The sequence below is a fragment of the Nomascus leucogenys genome, chromosome 15 (assembly GCF_006542625.1).
Source record: "Nomascus leucogenys isolate Asia chromosome 15, Asia_NLE_v1, whole genome shotgun sequence".
NCBI classification, from domain to species: domain Eukaryota; kingdom Metazoa; phylum Chordata; class Mammalia; order Primates; family Hylobatidae; genus Nomascus; species Nomascus leucogenys.
The window spans coordinates 31,548,625-31,569,533 of NC_044395.1; the positions used below are offsets into that span (position 1 = coordinate 31,548,625).

The 20,909-nt window shown below is 37.3% G+C and overlaps 1 protein-coding gene across 3 annotated transcripts in view; it reads right to left on the minus strand.

The window, feature by feature from the left end:
• Nucleotides 1–20,909, minus strand: part of DYNC2H1 (dynein cytoplasmic 2 heavy chain 1) — a 380,957-nt gene that overhangs the window by 192,583 nt on the left and 167,465 nt on the right. The window lies entirely within an intron of this gene.

Below are 20,909 nucleotides of genomic sequence, written 5' to 3' on the forward strand. Positions count from 1 at the left end.
TCAATAAATAGGTATCAAAAAGACACCAAATCACATAGAATGAGAATTATCAAAGGAGAAGGTCATGTCTATTTTATCAGAAAACTAGAACACAGATTATGCTCAAAAATTTCCCAGTAAAGGAACGAGGGAAAAAAAGAAGGGAAGATAGAAAAATAAGGTAGAAATTAAGATTCAGACTTTCAGGAGCAATCTAAAAGACAAAATAAAAAGAAAGAAGGAAGAAACAAAGTCGAAGAATGTAGGAAGTGAATTCAATAATACGCTGCATACATTCTACCAGGTGCTGCCGGTAGTCTTAGGAGGATCATACTCTTTGACTTCAACTCTTTGAAATTAAATAATATATTTACAAAGAATTGAAAACTAATTATTTTTCCATAAGTAAGAATTGGTCCAATTTTTAAGAACATATTAAATAAGAGCCAGAAGTTTATATAGGGCATACAAAATTGAGTAAATAAAATTATGTCTTTATTAAAATATAATAAAACATCTTTCTGGTAAAACAATACTGTGTCAGACATACAGTATGAAAATGGATAAGATATAATTGTAACATGATGTATCAAAAACACCACTCTTAAATACAAGGTACCTATGCAAAATAAGGTTTGATGTTTTAATCTTTTAAATGTTGTGGAAATAAACCAACTTGTTTCCATTTATGGGAAGAATGTTTTTAATCCACATAGTATACTAACTCTACTCTCCATGAGACTGGGTAGGCCTTGTTCTCCACTGCAACCCTATTGCCTAAAATAGGCAGGTGGATAACAAGTATTTCTTACAAGAATAGTCTCATTACATGGGCATTAAGAACCCACACAGGGCCGGGCATGGTGGCTCATGCCTGTAATCCCAAAAATTTGGGAGGCCAAGGCAGGCGGATCACCTGAGGTCAGGAGTTCGAGACCAGCCTGGCCAACATGGTGAAAATCTGTCTCTACTAAAAATACAAAAATTAGCTGGATGTGATGGCATGCGCCTATAGTTCCAACTACTCGGGAGGCCAAGGCAGGAGAATCACTTCAACTCTGGAGGCGGAGGTTGCAGTGAGCCAAGATCTCACCATTGCACACTCCAGCCTTGGTAACAAGAGTGAAACTCCGTGCCAAAAAAAAGAAAAAAAGAACCCACACAGGTCCAGAATCAAGAAACTGGATACAAATTCCATCCCTCCTATTTTACTAGCCAGGTGACCTTAGCCAGAAACAAATTACATCATCTCTCTTGACCTCAGTTTCCTTCTCTGTAACAGGGGGACAATAATATTAAATACTGTCTACCTCACTGCATTATTTTAATAATTAGATTAGATAATGTATCTGAAGCACTTAGCATGGTACCTAGCACACTCTAAAAGCCCAATAAACATGAGTTATTATCATTTTATTAGTACTAATAATGAATAAAATAGATCCTACATTTTATTTAATCATTATTAATCTTTTTGTCTATGGAACACAATTACCAACTTGCAGGAAATTAAGATAGAAAATCAGCAATTGGTGTCTCAGTTCTAGCAAAATGGAATATGACAGACTAATTTTCAAAACTTTTCAGCTACAAATACCTAAAATCTTGGATAAAAGTCCTCAAGCATCAGAAAAAAAGAGGGAATTGAAAACCAGAGTGGCATTAAAACCAGCTATGGCTGCCTTAGAGGAAAACAGTCATGGTAACCTAGGGCACAACCTACCAGAGCCAACATAAGGAGAAATATTAACAATGAGATTTCTTTCTTTCTAAAACTTGGGCCCTTAAAGAATTATATTATCAGTAAAAATATGAACCAGAAAAAAGTGCCCACGCTCACAAGAAGCAACAAATATACCTGGAATCTGGGGAAAAGAAAAGCGTCCTCTGAAAAAATTAAACATCATACTTGTGCCGAGCACAGACTTAAGGCATAAATTTTAACAACGGAATGTTCTTCCATTTGTTTGTATCCTCTTTTATTTCATTGAGCAGTGGTTTGTAGTTCTCCTTGAAGAGGTCCTTCACATCCCTTGTAAGTTGGATTCCTAGGTATTTTATTCTCTTTGAAGCAATTGTGAATGGGAGTTCACTCATGATTTGGCTCTCTGTTTATCTGTTATTGGTGTACAAGAATGCTTGTGATTTTTGTACATTAATTTTGTATCCTGAGACTTCGCTGAAGTTGCTAATCAGCTTAAGGAGATTTTGGGCTGAGACAGTGGGGTTTTCTAGATATACAATCATATCATCTGCAAACAGGGACAATTTGACTTCCTCTTTTCCTAATTGGATACCTTTTATTTCCTTCTCCTGCCTGATTGCTCTGGCCAGAACTTCCAGCACTACGTTGAACAGGAGTGGCGAGAGAGGGCATCCCTGTCTTGTGCCAGTTTTCAGAGGGAATGCTTCCAGTTTTTGCCCATTCAGTATGATATTGGCTGTGGGTTTGTCGTAGATAGCTCTTATTATTTTGAGATACGTCCCATCAATACCTAATTTATTGAGAGTTCCATGCTCATGGGTTGGAAGAATCAATATCGTGAAAATGGCCATACTGCCCAAGGTAATTTATAGATTCAATGCCATCCCCATCAAGCTACCAATGACTTTCTTCACAGAATTGGAAAAAACTACTTTAAAGTTCATATGGAACCAAAAAAGAGCCCGCATCGCCAAGTCAATCCTAAGCCAAAAGAACAAAGCTGGAGGCATCACGCTACCTGACTTTAAACTATACTACAAGGCTACAGTAACCAAAACAGCATGGTACTGGTACCACAACAGAGACATAGATCAATGGAACAGAACAGAGCCCTCAGAAATGATGCCGCATAGCTACAACTATCTGATCTTTGACAAACCTGACAAAAACAAGAAATGGGGAAAGGATTCCCTATTTAATAAATGGTGCTGGGAAAACTGGCTAGCCATATGTAGAAAGCTGCAACTGGATCCCTTCCTTACACCTTATACAAAAATTAATTCAAGATGGATTAAAGACTTATATGTTAGACCTAAAACCATTAAAATCCTACAAGAAAACCTAGGCAATACCATTCAGGACATAGGCGTGGGCAAGGACTTCATGTCTAAAACACCAAAAGCAATGGCAACAAAAGCCAAAATCGACAAATGGGATCTCATTAAACTAAAGAGCTTCTGCACAGCAAAAGAAACTATTATCAGAATTAACAGGCAACCTACAGAATGGGAGAAAATTTTTGCAACCTACTCATCTGACAAAGGGCTAATATCCAGAATCTATAATGAACTCAAACAAATTTACAAGAAAAAAACAAACAACCCCATCAAAAAGTGGGCAGAGGACATGAACAGACACTTCTCAAAAGAAGACATTTATGCAGCTAGAAAACACATGAAGAAATGCTCATCATCACTGGCCATCAGAGAAATGCAAATCAAAACCACAGTGAGATACCATCTCACACCAGTTAGAATGGCCATCATTAAAAAATCAGGAAACAACAGGTGCTGGAGAGGATGTGGAGAAATAGGAACACTTTTACACTGTTGGTGGGACTGTAAACTAGTTCAACCATTGTGGAAGTCAGTGTGGCGATTCCTCAGGGATCTCGAACTAGAAATACCATTTGACCCAGCCATCCCATTACTGGGTATATACCCAAAGGACTATAAATCATGCTGCTATCAAGACACATGCACACGTATGTTTATTAAGACAATATTCACAATAGCAAAGAGTTGGAACCAACCCAAATGTCCAACAACGATAGACTGGATTAAGAAAATGTGGCACATATACACCATGGAATACTATGCAGCCATAAAAAATGATGAGTTCGTGTCCTTTGTAGGGACATGGATGAAACTGGAAAACATCATTCTCAGTAAACTATCGCAAGGACAAAAACCAAACACCGCATGTTCTCACTCATAGGTGGGAATTGAACAATGAGAACTCATGGACACAGGAAGGTGAACATCACACTCCGGGACTGTTGTGGGGTGGGGGAGGGGGAGGGACAGCATTAGGAGATACACCTAATGCTAAATGACGAGTTAATGGGTGCAGGAAATCAACATGGCACATGGATACATATGTAACAAACCTGCACATTGTGCACATGTACCCTAAAACCCTAAAGTATAATAAAAAAAAAAAAAAAAAAAAAAAAAAAAAAAAAAATTTTAACAACGGACTGACAGGGAGTCTCTAAACAACAGAACTAATCGTGATGTCACTAGGTTACCTGGTAAGAGTTGAGGCAAGCTTGCTTTAGAGAACTACTCCTGTAAACCTGATCTCAAAGAACTCCAAAAGATAAAGTATCACTGAAGATGAGTTCACGGCCCAGAAAGTTTATCAGCAAGAGAAAACAATCCACCATAAGCAAGGGTCATTAGACACTAAACATCCCAGAAGTATACAGCCCTTCCGAAAAAGGCGGATGAAGGAGGGGGAGAGAACTTTATAACTGTTTAAATTAGACCCAGCTGAAGAAAAATTTGTGAAATATAAGTAAAATGAAAGAAAAAGCTACGGAAATTACCCACATTAAAATAAAATTGGAACTAAATTTTTTAAAAATTGAATACAAAAAGCCATACATGTTAAAATTTGAACACACACTTTGTATAACTATATGAGCACAAATACATTTCTGAAGACTAAAACTAAATTTTTAACACCTGTTACATAAGGTCTAAAAGGGGGTAACAAGTTGGGGAGAGACTGAAAAGGAGACTTTTTTTCTTTATTTATATGTATACATTATTCGGCTATTACAAAGAGCATGAATAACTTATAATTTAAAAAATTAAGTGGCATATGTTAAAATAAGAATCTTAAGGCCAAGTACCTTATAAAATACGTGGTATAAATAAGGTTCAGAGATTTAAAACTCGAATAGATTGCTGTTGAGAATGAAACTGATGCTGTCTTTTTTGGAGGGCATTTTATGTGTTCCTTAACATTCTACATGTCCTTAAATTAAGAAATTTCACTTCTAGAAACTTAAGCAAAGGGATCACGTATATGCTCCTAATAAGAAATAAGGATAGTCACTGAAAGATTGTTTATAACAGAGGGAAAACTTAAATAACAATGTCCAAAAGTCTATCATAAATAGTAATCAAAACAAAATATATATAGCACAGTCCATTTTGTAGAAGGAGGAAGATGTTTATAAAAACATACATATATGGATAAATATCTGCAAAAACACATTAAAATAGATAGCAAAATTTTAATCAGTGATTTAATTTTAAGATTGTAGTTCCTTTTTGTTTTCTTTCTTATGTGTATTTTGCAAATTTTCTAAAAATAAGCTTGTATCATTTGCGTTTTTAAAAAAACCCAGTAAATGTTTATTAACAAAAAGAAGCCATCTATTAAGCACAAACCTTCCTACCAAGCTTTAACAGATAATTTATATAGCTTTTCCCATAGTGTAATACTTTACATCTAGTATTATATGTATGTGTAATTATAAACCTACAGATTGGGATAAATGTGAGATTAAGTCACAATTTATACAAAACATACATACAACGAAAAGACCTTCCTGTAAATACTACAAGCAAGTTATTTCCTTGCCTACAAGAAAATCACACCTACATACGTAAAATTTATTTTATAAAAGTATCTATTGGGGATGTGCGTGTGTGTGTATGTGTGCATGTGTGTGTGTAGTACTCATTAACTATTTGTTGATTAAGTGAATTAACAAAAACAAACGTGTGACCATGTAAAAAAAAATTCCACATCATATGTCATCAGAAAAAGGCAAATTAAAATAAGTCACTACTATACACCTATGAGAAAGGCCAAAATCCAAAACACTGACAGCACCAAATAATGGTAAGGATGCTGAGCAACAGAAACCCTCATTAACTGCTGGCAGGAATGCAAAAGGGTACAGCCACTTTGGACGGCAGGTTAGCGGTTTCTTACAAAACAAAACATATTCTTACCATATGATCCAGCAATTGCCTTCCTTGGTATTTACCTAAATGTGTTGAAATGTTATGTCTACACAAAAACCTGCATATGGATGTTTACAGCTGCTTTATTCATAATTGTCAAAACTTGGAAGCAACCAAGATTTCCTTCAGTAGGTGCCGAATGGATAAACTGTGGTCCTCCAGATAATGTAATTTTAATCAACATTAAAAAGAAATGAGATATTATGCCATGAAAAAAAACATGAAAGAACCTTAAACGCACAATAGTAAGTGAAAGAAGACAATCTACAAAGGCTACATACTGACATACTGTATGATTCCAATTATATGACAAATATAATTAGAATATAATTTGGAACAGGCAAAACTATAGGCAGTAAAAGGATCAGTGTTTGCCAGGGGTTAAGTGAGCAGGAATGATAAGGCAGAGAACATTTTAAGAGCAGTGAAACTACTCTGTAAGATACTAGAATGGTGAAGACATGTCATTTAAATTTCTCAAAATCCATATAAGGTACAATACCAAGAGTGAACTTTAATGTAAACTATGAACTTCAGGTGATTAGGATGTGTCAATGTAGGTTGAACAGTTTTAACAAGTGTACCATTCTGGTGCAGGATTTTGATAGTGAAGGAGGCTGTATAGTATGTGGAGGCATGGAATGTATGGGAAATCTCTACACTTGCTGCTTAATTTTGCCATGAACCAAAAACTACTCTAAAAAATAAACCATACTTTAAAAAAATGCATTCACAACTATAACATAGCCAATGAATATTACATAGATAAATTTTATTTTATTTATTTATTTATTTATTTATTTTTGAGACGGAGTCTCTCACTGTCGCCCAGGCTGGAGTGCAGTGGCGCAATCTCAGCTCACTGCAACCTCCACCTCCCAGGTTCAAGTGATTCTCCTGCCTCAGCCTTCCGAGTAGTTGGGATTATAGGTGCCCGCCACCACACCTGGCTAATTTTTGTATTTTTAGTAGAGACGGGGTTTCGCCATGTTGGCCAGGTTGGTCTCCAACTCCTGACCTCAGGTCATCCGCCTGCCTCAGCCTCCCAAAGTGCTGGGATTACAGGCATGAGCCACCACGCCAAGCCTACATAAATAAATTTTAAAACCCTCAAAACATAACAGATCTAAGCAATTGGCCATTGTTCAAGTGTGGCTAAAAAACCCCCAAAAACAGTTACAACCAACTAATATGTATATGAAACAACTACCGTGAGAATTAAAATACTATAAAAACCAAGGCCTGTCTTTTGCGGAGATGTGTAGCGTAGTATTCTTAGGTATTAGGTTAAAATTCAGATTTGTATTTAAATAGTGATGAGCTGGAGAAGCTACTAAGATGAATATTTTATAAATTAATGAATCTTTCAAATGATTATAGTAACATATAGTTTAAGGTAAAGAAATATATAATTATCAATAAAGATAAATAAGACAATAAATGCATTAATTCAAAACCTTTATCATTTAATGATATAGTTCAATACTTATAATTTAATGATATAGCAGATTCTTTTCATTCGTTTTGATGTTTGTTTTTACAGACACGGTCTCACTCTGTTGCCCAGGCTGGAGTGCAGTAGTGTGATCATAGCTCACTACAGCCTCAAACTCCTGGACTCAAGTGATCCTTCCGCCTTGAAAATGCAAAGTGCTGGGATTACATGTATGAGTCACCATGCCTGGCCTAGTTAATTCTTTATGACAGATATATATATCTGTGACACACACAGATACATATATATGTGCGTATATATATATACACACACACACACACACACACAAATGTACACACAGTACTACTACATTTATTTTAGCCATTTCTTCACTTGTACTGAGGAAGAACATTGTAGTCTCTAGGTTCAAGGAACAGAAGTAAAGCCCCTTTCAGTCCATGATCCTCAGATTATCCACTGGAGTCAGTAAACTAATTGCTAATTATTACTGAGCCCAAAACTCCAAAATGTTGTCAAAAAATAGGCACATAATATGTGGACAATAAGTGGGTAATGGTGGTTACCCTTCTCCCATTATCTGGTTACAGAAGATATCTTGACCTTAAGAATGAGCATATAATTACGGTGTTGCTCAATCACATTGTAGCACTCCATAGACATTGACACAAGGGTTGCCACGTGACCTCAGATAGGCCAACCAGGATCTTCTTCCTTAATTTTCTAAGCTGGAAATGGGAAAGAAAGCTCTTTTGGCCCTATATCTGGTTGCCTACCTATACCAATAAATCCCTTCAGCCATAAGTATTTAACAGTAACATTATAAAGCAGAACATTAATGATTCAAGAATAAAACTAAAAACACAATTTACAGAAAAAGAGAAAAAGAACATGAGCACAAGTGCATGGTTGCATTATTTCCAGTTAAACTGAATTAAAATTAAGAATAAATAAATTAAGGGGCTGGGTGCCATGGCTTACGCCTGTAATCCCAACATCCTGGGAGGTAGAGGCGGGCAGATTACTTGAGCTCACGAGTTCAAGACCAGCCTGGGAAAAATGGTGAAATCCCGTCTCTACAAAAAGTACAAAAAGTAGCCGCCCATGGTGGTGTGTGCCTGTAGTCTCAGTATTTGGGAGGCTGAGGTGGGAGGATGGCTTGAGCTCAGGAGTCAGAGGTTGCAGTGAGCTGAGATCACACTACTGCACTCCAGCCTGGTCAATAGAGCAAGACTCTATCAAAAAAAGAAAGAAGAGAAAAGAAGAGAAGAGACGAGACGAGACGAGACGAGACGAGACGAGACGAGAAGAGAAGAGAAGAAGAAAGGAAAAGAAAAGAAAAGGGGAGGGGAGGGAAGGGAAAGGAAGGGAAGGGAGAAAAAATGAATAAATTAAGGCTCTCTGAATAGTTATTTTTTTAAAAAACTGTCAAAATCCAAAATTGAGCAAATATTTTGGTATCTTTAAAACCCTTCCTCTATTTTTGCTTTATCAGATCAAGAAATTTGGTCACTTTAATTCAATGACAATTTATTTCAATATACTTGAGTTTTGTTAAAAAATATTTTAATATCAAGGGGATATATAACAAGCAAAATCTCAAGTGCATAACTCTTTAAATGAATAACTAGCTAATGAAGAAAAATTAATAAATGACACTAGGCCATTAGATGGTTTAAGTCAACCATACCTCCCATACCATTAAATCCCATAAACTCTAGTAAATAATCAGAGTGAAACTACTACATGAGGATTAATATGACATTAGGACATCTTAAAGTGAATGAATCTTATAATTGAGATCAAGTCCACATTTGAAGGCATAGTGGTTTGTTTCAACTGCATCTTATCAGCAAGAAATCTTCAGCATCAAGCAGGATGCACTAGAATTTCTTTTTTATTTATTTATTTATTTATTTATTTATTTTATTATACTTTATGTTCTAGGGTACATGTGCACAATGTGCAGGTTTGCTACATATGTATACATGTGCCATGTCGGTGTGCTGCACCCATTAACTCGTCATTTAGCATTAGGTGTATCTCCTAATGCTGTCCCTCCCCCCTCCCCCCACCCCACGACAGGCCCTGGTGTGTGATGTTCCCCTTCCTGTGTCCATGAGTTCTCATTGTTCAATTCCCACCTATGAGTGAGAACATGCAGTGCTTGGTTTTTTGTCCCTGCAATTGTTTGCTCAGAATGATGGTTTCCAGCTTCATCCATGTCCCTACAAAGGACATGAACTCATCATTTTTTATGGCTGTATAGTATTCCATGGTGTATATGTGCCACATTTTCTTAATCCAGTCTATCATTGATGGACATTTGGGTTGGTTCCAAGTCTTTGCTATTGTGAGTAGTGCCGCAATAAACATATGTGTGCATGTGTCTTTATAGCAGCATGATTTATAATTCTTTGGGTATATACCCAGTAATGGGATGGCTGGGTCAAATGGTATTTCTAGTTCTAGATCCTTGAGGAATTGCCACACTGTCTTCCACAATGGTTGAATCAGTTTACAGTCCCACCAACAGTGTAAAAGTGTTCCTATTTCTCCACATCCTCTCCAGCACCTGTTGTTTCCTGACTTTTTAATGATGGCCATTCTAACTGGTGTGAGATGGTATCTCATTGTGGTTTTGATTTGCATTTCTCTGATGGCCAGTGATGATGAGCATTTTTTCATGTGTCTGTTGGCTGCATAAATGTCTTCTTTTATCCTCTAGATCTAAGTTAAAGATTATTAGCTGTAAATCTTAGTTTCTTCCTCTGCATAACAGAATTGTTGTAAGCATTAAATGGCAGTATATGTAAGGCACTTAACAAAAGGTGATCAGTAAAATAACTATCTGATATACAGTAAACTGACATACTATATAATAGTCATATCAAATTTACTTCCAAAACATTCCATAAACCCCATGATCCTCAAAGAGACTAAGGAAGCAGTAAAAAATCTAAGTAATTCATTCCTTTTACTTCTACTCTACTATATTTATTGCTTTCAAATATATTCAATGAAAAGTATAAAAGAAATGTTACCTTGTGAAGAGAAGTCACGCTTTAAGCTCAAAGCAGTTTATATAACATTGAACTTGGGCACTCACATATTGCTTGAGACTAAGTCACTCATTTTCATGAATAATTTTATGCACATTCAACTGTATTTTCAGAAAACTCAAAGGATTAGATACAATTCTAGGAGTTTCAAAGTTATTTAAGCAGAAGAAAATTATCTCACTTATTAAGATTCACTTTAATAGCCACAAGTTATAAAATTTCTAAACATCCAACCACAGAACTTCCACTTTTTCATATAAGAAAAACTAATCTTAGTAGAAAAAATAGCAGAATCCAAATTAAACTATTTGCACACTAAATACAATCATGTGAGGTTAGTAATATTATACTTTAACACATAACATATATCTGAGTTTCACTCCATCAACAAACAAATTCATATGGAAATGGAGGCAAGGTGAGTGGCATAGACATTAACTTTCAAGAAGTTTGCATGAAAACAACTGCTCCTCATATCCCACCATTTTTCTACGCCATTTCAAATCTAAGATATTAATTCCAAGAAGTAAGGGAAACAGTAAGAATATAGTATTCTACTTCCTGTGGATTCAGTTACCTACAGTCAACAGTGGTCTCAAAATATTAAATGGAAAACCCGAAAAACAAAGAATTCATAGATATTAAATTGCAGGCCATTCTGAGTAACAGGATGAGATCATGTACTGTCTGGCTCCATCCTGTCTGGGTCATCAATTGTCCCTTTGTCCAGTAGATCCATGCCATATATGCTACCTGTCCGTTAATCACTTAGTAGACATCTCAGTTATCAGATCAGCAGATCACAAGAAGGGTGAGTACAGTACAATAAGATAGTTCGAGAGAGAGAGAGAGGTACCACATCATATAATTTTCATTACTATATATTGTTACAATTGTTCTATTGTACAATTGTTACAATTGTTCTATTTTGCTATTGTTACAATTGTTCTATTTTACTATTAGTTATTATTGTTAATCTCTTACTGTGCCTAATTTATAAATTAAACTTTATCACAGATATATATCTGTAGATATAGATATGTATAGAATAATACCAAAGCCTACATATATTATGTTTTTTCCTATAGGGTCTGGTACTATCTACAGTCTTGGGCACCCATGCGGGGTGTCTTGGAATGTATCCCCCATAGATAAGCGATGACTACTGCACATGCTCCCAATCCTTCCTTCCAACCATTTTCTTTCTTTTATTATTATTATTATTTATTATTATTATTTTTTTTTTGAGATGGAATCTTGCTCTGTCACCCAAGCTGGAATGCAGTGGCGCGATCTCAGCTCACTGCAACCTCCGCCTCCTGGGTTCAAGCAATTCTCGTGCCTCAGTCTCCAGAGTAGGTGGGATTACAGTCACACCCCACCATGCCCAGCTAATTTTTGTATTTTCAGTAGAGACGGGGTTTCACCATATTGGTCAGACTGATCTCAAATCCTGACCTCAGGTGATCCGCCTGCCTTGACTCCCAAAGTGCTGAGATTGCAGGTGTGAGCCACCACGCCCAGCTCCAACCATTTTCTGTATACTCACCCTATATAGTTGAAAATGAATACTCCAACAACTTCCATTATTTTGTACCTATTCTAAATTATAAAGTGAAATGAAGAAACAATACATAAAGGTACCTAGATATAAAAATTGTTTTATTATAATCATAAGTTTTAGGGAACAAAATATATAATTTATCCTATAATTGTTGAAATAGGTAACGGAAATAAAAACTTTTGATCTCTTGAAGAAAAAACAATGGAATAGCTAATAATATAAACTGAAAGGGCTAGACAGCTTTCTTTATCTGTTTTAGTTTATTAACAGTCTAAATTTCCTGCTACAAAATAAGTCAATCATGTTTCTGTTCCAGGTCAACTTGCTTTCAGTTCAATGTGATGTGAATATTAATAATCCTAGTCTCTCTCTATTTCAAGAGTCTACTGTTGCCAGACTGCTGTCACCAACACAGCAGCAAATTCAGCATGAGAGAAACCTAGCAGGTAGTTTAATGTTATGCTGACTGCTAAAAACCCTAAAAGCTTTCATTAAATATAAAATTGGTTCCATCCTAAGTAAGGTTATAGTGATAAATTTGAGAAATGTATCTCATTGCTTTATGATTAATGTGCTTTCTGAATTTTTATTAATCACTGAAACTCTATGGAATGTTGAATTTAATATTACTCAAACAGAAATACGAATTTTCCAAAACAGATATTCCATCATCAATTAAAACATGTCTTAAAATAGCTTTTTAAAAATGATTTTTACATGTTCACAATAGAAAAGTATTATTCAAAGTAAGCAATGAAAAATCCCAATTGAGTACTAACTAAAATATTAATAAGCTTAAGCCTCTCAACGTCTCTCCTAGTGAACAAAATGCTGCCTTTTGCCTAATATATGCATTTTTAAAAGTTAAAGTAACTTCAAAGAAATAATCTCACTTCAGTCACTATAGTCACTAATGTATTAAATCATTTTATCCTTCCCAAATTACATTATAAAGTATGACACAGGGGTTCAAATTTCATCAGTGAATATACTGTATTACTAACAATAAAATGAGAATATATAAACTGAGGTAAGACACATAACTTAGAAACAAGCAACTAACTCCTAATAAGAAAAGCTACTAATATTTGAAATGAACAAGAAGGGAGTTTATATTCTCTTTTGCCATAAACAATTTTTAAGAATAATGTTTATTTATAACATATCCACTTTCAAAAGAGATTTGGGGCAGCTTAAAATAACTGTAGCTCCATAACATTTTCATAAATCACAGCCCATTTCAGTGTTACACTTAGGTCTTAGAAATAAAAATTTAAAAACCATTCAACACATTATTACAAGACTGACCAATAATGAAACTTTGTAGGCTTAATATATTGCCTAGAAAATAAACCAGATTAAAGCTACATTAAAAAAACTACTCATACAAATCTAACAACCTAGAAATACAAATTAAGTAAATCCAATGATTAAAAAATAGAAGATAATAATTACAGCAAAATAGACTTGTTCTATATAAAGCAAAAGCTTATTTAAAATATCAAGAAAACAGATGAATATGGCAAGGTAAGGGAGGAAGGTAGAAATAAACAACTTTAAAAACAGTAAAGAGGATACAAAACAATAAGATAACATTTATAAACCATAGCTTGGTAAAAATTTAAAGGACTGATAACATCCTGGGTTGATAAGGTACAACAAAGGAGATAAAGATACACCTTTATTATTATGTGGGTGGAGATATTAACTGGTAAAAAGCTTTTCAGAAAGGAATCTGCTAATATTAAATAAGATTTATAAAGCAATCCTTGGGCCAGCAATTATACTTACAGAAATTTACTGAATAGAAATACTTATACTATACATAAAAATAAGTGTACCATATAGGATATTCACTATAGTCATGTACAAGAACAAAAAATGTATAAATAATCTAATATTCACTGAGAGTAGTAGATAAAGTAGTATATGGTCATATTATAAAATACCACACAGTCACTAAAAAGAATGAAGTTAACATGTTTATACTTATGGAAAGATCTTCAGGCCTTACTACAAAAAAAAAAGAGAGAAACTATGGAACAAAATATATAGCAAGAAAAATTTAAAAATTATATCTATATATTTGTACTTATGAATATAAAGAGATAGGAAATGGATGACAAGGAACAAATCAAACCTTGAACTGGTTTACTCTGATGAAGGAATAAGGGATGGAAATAGTTAAATGGATCTTTAAGGTTTCCTTTCTATATAGTTCCATTAAGCTTGAAACTCTAAAAATATTTTAAAGTTTTGTTTGTATAATGAAAAAGTTTTAAGTATTGCATGAGATAATACATTATACAACGTTAGACAAAACAGGATATCTATAACTAATGAAACTTTCACTATGAAGGTTATCTTCATAATTAGGATCATAACATTTTAGTAACAAAATGGCTTTGAGATAATTTGCTTATAATTTCCCATTTTACACAAGGTAAAATTGAGGCTTAAAAAGTGAGGTTTGGATTATAGTCAAGTGCAAAATCTTTAAAAGGAAAATATACAGCGTAGAAGGCAAAATGACTTACTAGATACAACCAGGTGGAACAGCTCCCACTGAGGGGCCAAGAAGACTGGCGGGCCCTAACAGATCTTCAGAGGGAAAGCACCAAGAGAGATACAGGGAAGACACAGAAGCTGGGTTGAAGGAGGAGAAAGCTGGGAACCCTACCCAGAGCTACTGCACACCTGGACTTGTTCCTGGCCCTCAGTGGCTCCGGGGACTAAGTGAGTTGAACTGGCAAGATGCAACCTTTTCTCACCACAGGCCTCTGGAACCCAGGCAGGAAAAGACTCCTCGACCACCACAGACACTTGAGTTGGCAGGGAGAGGGGCTTAGAGAAGTGGTAGGGGCAGCAAGCCAGCTGATGTGGAGCCCAGGGGGTTCGGTACCAGAGTATGTGCAGCAGAGCTGTCCAGGGACAGCCATTCCCGGCTCAACTTGCTCCCAGTGGAGACTTTAGCTCTAAAGGAACTGTTTGTCCTGAACTCTGCAGGGCAGTCTTGCCCATTAGACTAGCTGTTTTAACCTGAGCACCACTTGGTCTGCTGGCATCCTCGGAAGCCCCAATCTGGCCACGCCTGCTTGCAGGGCAGCCTCAGGTGCCTAGGGGACCTGCATTGGCAGACTGTGCCTGACTGGCAGAGAGCTCCAGCAGAGCTGTCTCCACAGCTATGCACCAGCCCATGCACTCCCTCCCCACACTCCAGCTTCACCACGATCCACAGCAACTCCACACATCTTTGTGGTGCATGTATGCATGGCCAGCTTTTGCTTTCCTTGCCATACCAGCATGTGAAAGTGCAGTCTATCCAACCTCCCACCACCCACCACGATTGCAAAAAGAGCCTTTGCAGGCAGAGAACCAGCTGGCCCCATCCCCGCCAGTGGCTGACTTTTGTGCTAAGACTGCCACTGGAATGGAACTAAGTGCAGAGAAGAGAGGATTCTCCCCAGACCTGAGTGACCACTCCTGCTTGCAGGGGCACAGAGAAGGCACCCACCTGCACCCACAGAGGCCCTGCCCTTGAGCCAACACCACCTGCACTGTGATCATGCACACAGTCATCAGCAGGGGCTCCACATGCCCTCCCCGCAGCTGTGCTGCCTCCCCCACCTTGGTTAATGCAAGCAGAAAGGTAGGCACTCTGGGACCATTTAGTACCCTGACACTGCTTCTGCTACCACTGCTGCTGGCACATGCAAACAGGGATGAATCCCACTGTAACCACACTATGAAACACTTTAGATAACACCACCTATCCCAGTGTAGTGACCAGAGGTCACAGAGCACCTTGCCCCACCTACCCCTACTGCCCTACTTGTGGATTCCCAACCACAGTGGATTCCTAAACCCAAGGAGCCAGAGATCAAAGTTGGGGCCCAATACGAGTCCCCCAGAGTTAGGGCACACAGTCCAGGAAATGGGAGATGAGGGCTGGCCCACTAAAATCTTCCAGAAACAAAAGCAGTTAACTAAATCCACCTTAAACCTCAATCAAACATTCAATGTCATTAAATAGAATAAAAGGAAAAACAAAAAAACCATCGAAAGGTGAGCAACCTCAAAGACTGAAGATAGGTAGGACCAAAAAGATGAGAAAGAACCAGCCCAAGAAACCTGAAAGCTCAAAAGGCCAGAGTGCCTTCTTTCCTCGAAACAACTGCATCACCTTTCCAGCAAGCAACCACACTGAGATGGCTGAAATGACAGAACTAGAATTCATAATATGGACAAAGAAGATAATAGAATTCAAAATAAAGATCATTGAGCTACAGGAATACATCGAAAGGCAATCCAAGAAAGCTAAAACTCATGATAAAACAATGCGGGGACTGACAGACAACCTAGTCGGTATAGAGAAGAATGTAACTGATCTGATACAGCTGAAAAACTGACTACAAGATTTTTTTAAGGCAATCTGAATTATTAAGGGCAGAATAGATGAAGTGGAGGAAAGAATCTGAGAGCTTGAAGACTATCTTCCTTTTCTGTTTTTTAAAATTTTACTTTAAGTTCTGGGATACTTGTGCTGAACGTGCAGGTTTATTACATAGGTATACATGTGCCATGGTGGTTTGCTACACCGATCAACCCAGCATCTATGTTTTAAGCCCTACCTGCATTAGGTATTTGTCCTAATGTTCTCACTCACTTTTCACCCCACACCCCAACAAGCTCCAGTGTATGATGTTCCCCTCTCTGTGTCCATGTGTTCTCATTGTTCAACTCCTACCTACGTGTGAGAACATGTGGTGTTTGGTTTTCTGTTCCTGTGTTAGTTTGCTGAGAATGATGGTTTCCAGCTTCATCCATGTCCCTGCAAAGGACATTAATTCATCCTTTTTTTGTATCCTGAGACTTTGCTGAAATTGCTTATTAGCTTAAGGAGCTTTTGGGCTGAGACGATGGGGTTTTCTAAATATACAATCATGTCATCTCCAAACAGAGACAATTTGACTTTCTCTCTTCCTATTTGAATACCCTTTATTTCTTTCTCTTACCTCTTTGCCCTGGCCAGAACTTCTAGTACTATGTTGAATAGGAGTTGTGAGAGAGGGCATCCTTATCTTGTGCAGGTTTTCAAAGGGAATGCTTCCAGCTTTTGCCCATTCAGTATGATATTGATATTGATTCATATTCAGTATGACATTGGCTGTGGGTTTGTCATAAATAGCTCTTATTATTTTGAGATATGTTCCATTAATACCTAGTTTATGGAGTTTTCAGCATGAAGATGTGTTGAATTTTATCGGAGCCCTTTTCTGCATCTATTGAGATAATCATGTGGTTTTTGTCATTGGTCCTGTTTATGTCATGGATTACATTTATTGATTTGCATATGTTGAACCAGCCTTGCATCCCAGGGATGAAGCCAACTTGATTGTGGTGGATACGCTTTTTGATGTGCTGCTGGATTCAGTTTGCCAACATTTTATTGAGGATTTCCTAATCAGTGTTCATGAGCGATATTGGCCTGAAATTTTCTTTTTTTGTTGTGTCTCTGCCAGGTTTTGCTTTCATGATGATCCTGGCCTCATAAAATGAGTTAGGTAGGGGTCCCTCTTTTTCTATTGCATGGAATAGTTTCAGAAGGAATGGTACCAACTCCTCTTTGTACCTCTGGTAGAATTTGGCTGTGAATCCATCTGACCCTGGGCTTTTTTTGGTGGGTAGGCTGTTAATTACTGCCTCAATTTCAGAACTTGTTATTGGTCTATTCAGGGATTCAACTTCTTCCTGGTTTAGTCTTGGGAGGGTGTATGTGTCCAGGAATTTATCCATTTCTTCTAGATTTTCTAGTTTATTTGCGTAGAGGTGTTTATAGTATTCTCCGATGGTAGTTTGTATTTCTGTGGGATTGGTGGTGATATCCCCTTTATCATTTCTTATTGCATCTATTTGATTCTTCTCTCTTTTCTTCTTTATTAGTCTTGCTAGCGGTCTATCTATTTTGTTGATCTTTTCATAAAACCAGCTCCTGGATTCATTGATTTTTTTAAGAGTTTTTCATGTCTCTATCTCCTTCAGTTCTGCTCTGATAGCTGTTTCTCGTCTTCTGCTAGCTTTTGAATGTTTGCTCTTGCTTCTCTAGTTCTTTTAATTGTGATGTTAGGGGGTCAATTTTAGATCTTTCCTACTTTCTCCTGTGGGCATTTAGTGCTCTAACTTTCCCTCTAAACACTGCTTTAGCTGTGTTCCAGAGATTCTGGTACATTGTGTCTTTGTTCTCATTGGTTTCAAATAACTTATTTATTTCTGCCTTAATTTTGTTATTTACCCACTAGTCATTCAGAAGCAGGTTGTTCAGTTTCCAGGTAGTTGTGCAGTTCTGAGTGAGTTTCTTAATCCTTAGTTCTAATTTGATTGCACTGTGTTGTGAGAGACTATTTGTTATGATTTCCATTCTTTTCCATTTGCTGAGGAGTGTTTTCCTTCCAATTATGTGGTCAATTTTAGAATAAGTGCGATGTGGTGCTGAGAAAAATGTATATTCTGTTGATATGGAGTGGAGAGTTCTGTAGATGGGGTGGAGTTAGGTCTGCTTGGTCCAGAGCTGAGTTCAACTCCTGAATATCCTTGTTAATTTTCTGTCTCATTAATCTGTCTAATATTGACAGTGGGGTGTTAAACTCTCTCGTTATTACTGTATGGGAGTCTAAGTCTCTATGTAGGTCTCTAAGAACTTGCTTTATGAATCTGGGTGCTCCTGTACTGGGTGCATACATATTTAGCATAGTTAGCTCTTCTCGTTGCATTGATCCCTTTACCATATGCAATGCCCTTGTCTTTTTTGATCTTTCTTCATTTAAAGTCTGTTTTATCAGAGACTACGATTGCAACCCCTGCTTTTTTTTTTTTTTGGCTTTCCATTTGCTTGGTAAATATTCCTCCATCCCTTTATTTTGGGCCTATGTGTATCTTTGCACGTGAGATGTGTCTCCTGAATACAGCACACCGATGGGTGTTGACTCTATCCTATTTGCCAGTATGTGTCTTTTAATTGGAGCATTTACTCAATTTACATTTAAGGTTAATATTGTTATGTGTGAATTTGATCCTGTCATTATGATGCCCGTTAGTTGATGCAGTTTCTTCACAGTGTTGATGGTCTTTACAATTTGGTATGTTTTTGCAGTGGCTGGTATTGATTTTTCCTTTCCATATTTAGTGCTTCCTTCAGGAGCTCTTGTAAGGCAGGCCTGGTGGTGACAAAACTTCTCAGCATTTGCTTGTCTGTAAAGGATTTTATTTCTCCTTCACTTATGAAGCTTAGTTTGGCTAGATATGAAATTCTGGGTTGAAAATTCTTTTCTTTAAGAATGTCGAATATTGGCCCCTACTCTCTTCTGGTTTGTGGGGTTTCTGCAGAGAGATCCACTGTTAGTCTGATGGGCTTCCCTTTGTGAGTAACTCGACCTTTCTCTCTGGCTGCCCTTAACATTTTTTCCTTCATTTCAACCTTGGTGAATCTGATGATTATGTGTCTTGGGGTTGCTCTTCTCAAGGAATATCTTTGTGGTGTTCTCTGTACTTCCTGAATTTGAATGTTAACCTGTCTTGCCAGGCTGGGGAAGTTCTCCTGGATAATATCCTGAAGAGTGTTTTCTAACTTGGTTCCATTCTCCCCATCACTTTCAGGTACACCAGTCAAATGCAGATTTAGTCTTTTCACATAGCCCCATAATTCTTGGAGGCTTTGTTTGTTCCTTTACATTCTTTTTTCTCTAATCTTGTCTTCATGCTTTATTTCATTAAGTTGATCTTCAATCTCTGATATCCTTTCTTCCACTTAATCAATTCAGCTATTGATACTTGCGTATGCTTCACGAAGTTCTTGTGCTGTTTTTTTTCAGCTCCATCAGGTCATTTATATTCTTCTCTAAACTGGTTATTCTAGTTAGCAATTCCTCTAAACTTTTTTCAAGGTTCTCAGCTTCCTTGCATTGGGTTGGAACATGCTCCTTTAGCTTGGAGGCGTCTGTTATTACCCACCTTCTGAAGCCTACTTCTGTCAATTCATCAAACTCATTCTCCGTCCACCTTTGTCCCCTTGCTGGCAAGGAGTTGTGATCCTTTGGAGAAAAGGAGGCATTCTGGTTTTTGGAATTTTCAGCCTTTTTGCATTGGTTTTTCCTCATCTTCATGTATTTATCTACCTCTGGTCTTTGAGCTTGGTGACCTTCAGATGGGGTTTTTGTATAGATGTCCTTTTTGTTGATGTTGATGCTATTCCTTTCTGTTTGTTAGTTTTCCTTCTAACAGTCAGGCCCCTTTGCTGCAGGTCTGCTAGACTTTGCAGGAGGTCCACTCCTGACCCTGTCTGCCTGGGTATCACCATCAGAGTCTGCAGAACAGCAAAGATTACTGCCTGTTCTTTCCTCTGGAAGCTTCGTCCTAGAGGGGCACGCACCAGATGCCAGCTGGAGTGCTCCTGTATGAGATGTCTGTCGACCCCTGCTGGGAGGTGTCTCCCCGTCAGGAGGCACAGGGGTCAGGAACCCACTTGAGAAGGCAGTCTGTCCCTTAGCAGAGCTCAAGCTCTGTGTTGAAGATCTGATGCTCTCTTCAGAGCCAGCAGGCGGGAACGTTTAAGTCTGCTGATGCTACACCCACAGCCGCCCCTTCCCCCAGTTGCTCTGTCCCAGGGAGATGGGAGTTTTATCTATAAGCCCCTGACTGGGGGTGTTGCCTTTCTTTCAGAGATGCCCTGCCCAGAGAGCTTCTGAAAGATTTATTCTGTATCTCAAATAAAGATCCTCAACAAAATCACAAAAATTACTATCCTGTTCTAAAAATATATTAACTGTATATTTTTCAACATTTCCTAAGAAGCCTATATAATTGAACCATAATAATTCTATTTCTC